Source organism: Hordeum vulgare, chromosome 3H (assembly GCF_904849725.1).
Source record: "Hordeum vulgare subsp. vulgare chromosome 3H, MorexV3_pseudomolecules_assembly, whole genome shotgun sequence".
Taxonomy (NCBI): domain Eukaryota; kingdom Viridiplantae; phylum Streptophyta; class Magnoliopsida; order Poales; family Poaceae; genus Hordeum; species Hordeum vulgare.
The window spans coordinates 86,628,513-86,632,384 of NC_058520.1; the positions used below are offsets into that span (position 1 = coordinate 86,628,513).

The following is a 3,872-nucleotide window of genomic DNA, read 5'->3' on the forward strand; positions in this document are numbered from 1 at the left end:
ATTTTCTAAGGAAAACGGATTTCACAAATCTCAAGAGCATAAAGAGATCAAGAGGAGATGAACTGGGACAGTAAAAGTAGAAGTTCTTCGGTCCAGATCTTCAGTGCCCTAACTTGGTGACTGAATTCAGCAACAGCGACGGTGGAGGAAGATGTTCCGTAGTCGGCGTGAGTCCGGCGACGGCGAGGTCGAGGCGGTGAAGCTTTTCCTCACCGGCGACGAAGATGCTAGCGGCGGCGGTAGGTTTTGAGCTCGCGCGGAGAAGACGAGAGGGAGGAAGAGTTTTTGACTAAGGGGGGTAAAGGGCTATTTATAGCTCGGGTGAAAACGGTTTGAAGCAAAAACTTCGGACGGAATTCCCCTTGCCCCTTCGTCTCCGCATAACACGTGCTACCCACGATCGAAGCGGTGGAGATCGTGGTTATCCGTTCATGAGTAGTGGGTGCGGTTACTGCGGTAACGTTAAAATAAATTTTTGAATTTTCAGGATTTTGTTTCAAAGTCCTCAGCTGACAAGGACTCAGTGAGGATTTTGAACAAGTGTCAAACAGAACGCATATGAAGAATTGAGAATAGACTGGGTTGAGCTTAGCATAGAGGGGAGATGGGTCCGATCACATTCACTTGGAAGAAATACGAGTTTGAAGAATTAGCAATAAGTGAATGTTGTTGAGGACATTGAAAGCTCATTAATATATATATATATATATATATATATATATATATATATATATATATATATATATATATATATATATATATATATATATATATATAGGGTCGCGCTATTCGTCACCCTGGGTGAGGAATTCTTATTCCTCACCCCTGTCCAATTCTACAACCATGACGTGAAAACGTAAGAAAAAATTAGACTTGAGGTAATATTACACTCTTGAGGAAGGAAGTTTCTCTTTACCGTATGAAAAGATGTGAGGTAATTTTACAACATGCGTGATGTAAAGTTACATTTTTCATGTGTGAAAAAATATGGTACGACAATATAACACTAAAAGTTATTTCGGTAATTTTATATTAGAAGTGAGGTAATTTTACATCATGAAACCCTTTGTAAAGCAACACATATTCTACATCGCTTTGACTATTTGTTGCTAAATTCACAGTAGATACACATACAAGCGATGTGGCATATGCATTGCTGACTTGTAGCTCGTGACCCGTTGTAGCGCAACAAATCATATGTGTTGCCATGTATTGGTTGCAAATTATATATGTTATAAGACTACAGATGTACATAATTAAAAATGAAATTAATTCAGTGCAAAAATAAATTAATTAAGCATGCCGGTACCCATAATGAATGTGGTGCGAAATCTGTGCTAACTGTCCAACCAAAACCAAATCGCGCGAAGTCCACCCCTTTATTCTCCGATCCAAATTGATATTCGCCTTCAAGTACGAATCGATCTAGGTCTTACTGCGACACAAATCAATCGTACAAATCTCCTCTCGCTGAGCGGGAAGGCTTGAAGGCGGATAGAAAGGGGATCGGCAGAAAGGCGGCGACGGACTGCGAGGAGCGGGAAGGCGGCAACGGAGAGGGGAGCGGCGGCATTGCAGACAACACAGAAAGTAGAAAAGGTCACGGTAGGAGGGCTTGAAGTCCTATGCTAGTGTCCCCTGCTCCTCCGGCTGCCACTCTGGCCTGCCCGTTGTCGGCGCGCTGCTCCTCTGGTCGCCCCTCTTCTCTCTCGTCGTGTAGGACGGGAAGACTGACCTCCGAGGTAACCCTCCCTTCCTCCTTCCTTCCCGTCTCCTCTCATCAAGTCACCTTATTCATGGCCACTCGAGACATGGCTGTGGGATGTAGGGGGATTGGTAGGTAATGAAGGGGATGGACCGTATAGGAGATATGGATCCATTCCTCTGTCTTTTGCGATCAAATCATAGAGAGGAGCTTCGGGCTTCTTCTTACAATTTCAGATATGTATTGTACCACCTGGGTTATGTTCAGTTGTTTGGGATTTGTTCCCAACGGGGAATTGATCACCATGGGGTTTGAGTGAAACCTTTCACTGTTACTCTAATCCCTGTTGGGTTTGTCTCCTGAACCTCCTAATGCATGTCTACTTCATTGTTATTCGGTTGGTTAGGGATTGAACAAAATTTGTACAGGAATAAAGTATTAACGTGGCGCTAAGTGAACATTCATCAATGAATTTTGTTTGTATAGGGACTGCTTGAAATATTCACGGAATATAGTATAAGCATTGCACTGAGTAAACATTCATGTCCGAATTCAGTTTCTACATAGAATACTTGATACAAATATTCAGGAAATATAGTGTAAGAAGAACATCCATTGTTTTAGGGGTATTATAGTTGAAGTTTCCTAAATACTCAATAGTTTGGGACTCTAAATATTCAAAGGAACGGTTTTATGTGTATGAGCACATCAACACAAGGACAAGATTAGAGATGATTACTTGAACCCTCTATATTTTAATATGCTAAGAGTAATACTTAGACGTATCTCAAAATTGTTGGAATACATACACTCATGTCATTTGTTGACAAGAATATTATATCTACTTCACAGAATTTTCTGAATCCAATGTTGGTTTCTTAAGGCAAATCTGAATAACAAGGACAAGTTGAGAGATGATTACATGAACCTCTATATTTTTATATGTTATAAGAGTAATACTTGGACCTATCTCTAATCTGTTGGAGTACATACAGTTATGTTATTTGTTCATAAGAATATTATATCTGCTTCAGTTTATTTTCTGAAACTGAAGTGGGCAATAGTTCGAAAATGCACAAAGATGCCACTCTGAAGATGCACCTTGACTAAACTTATTTTTGACTTCCATTTATTTCCCTTAACATGTAAATGCCTCTCTGCTTAGTCTCTCTGTTTCCTAGAAGATCAATGCTTTTGTTTTATTTGGCTGGAATGTTTGTGGTGTTCACCTCAGCTTAGCTCCTTGTCGGTTTTAGTTAACCAAGAAAGAAAAAGAAATCCTTGATTTTTGTGTATTCATGTATGGCATATGTTTAGAGTATTATTGCTTGTAGTGAATTGTTAGATCGAAGAATTCAGATTGTACAACATGGTTCCGGGTATTTTGGACTAGCTGAACTTTGGCAGCTGCTGTTGGTGTTGAATCATGAGGAAAATTCAAATGATCAACTATTGAATTAGACTATTTGAACTTGCTAGCTTCTATCGTACAAGAAGTGGAGGCTAGTTATACTATTTACTGATTGTGATGTACTATGTGTTCACATATTTTACCTAGTTGTACTTTACCGTCACAAATTTACTGTCATGATGTGATGCTGGATGTCATTGTATAATCTGGTGTACAAATTTTGCACATGAAACTTACTACTCTATTGCTTCTGCATGCAGGTTTGGCGGATAATGAAAAAGTAACCGACCTGAAAATGTGTAGCCTAGTTGAAGTGACAAGTTCATTACTCCTATTTGCTATTTTTTCTTTTATGTCCATATACTTTATAATTCGGACAAGAAGGTTTGTATGTGTGACTGTCCTAAAGTGTCAATACTTGATTACAAATATGTTGGTGCTGGTTATTCTATTTCCAACACATTATCCACCCTCTTCTTCACCAAGGCACAAATTGTATTATTTACAAAAACTGTGAAATGTACCTGTTAGTTGAGGAGCATGCGCTTTCGTGATTGCCACCGACACCTCCGCTTTGACGGACTTGTCGTGTTGCGCCACTCCTGCCACGCCGCATGCATCACCACTCTCTCCTCAACCTACATGGTGGCCCTCGACGAGGAGTCAGTGTCGCTGCAGCCACCAAGGTAGTGGAGGAGGTGGACACTCGCCTTCTCAATTGTCGGTGGCACTTCCTCCCTTGACGGACTTGTCGTG

The 3,872-nt window shown here is 40.5% G+C and overlaps 1 long non-coding RNA gene across 1 annotated transcript; it reads left to right on the top strand.

Annotated features, from left to right (window-relative positions):
* The first annotated feature begins 1,336 nt into the window (after positions 1–1,336).
* Positions 1,337–3,581, top strand: LOC123439586. The gene is made up of 2 exons (XR_006630120.1): positions 1,337–1,742; positions 3,377–3,581. It is a non-coding gene; the product is annotated as an uncharacterized LOC123439586 (long non-coding RNA).
* Positions 3,582–3,872: the final 291 nt, after the last annotated feature.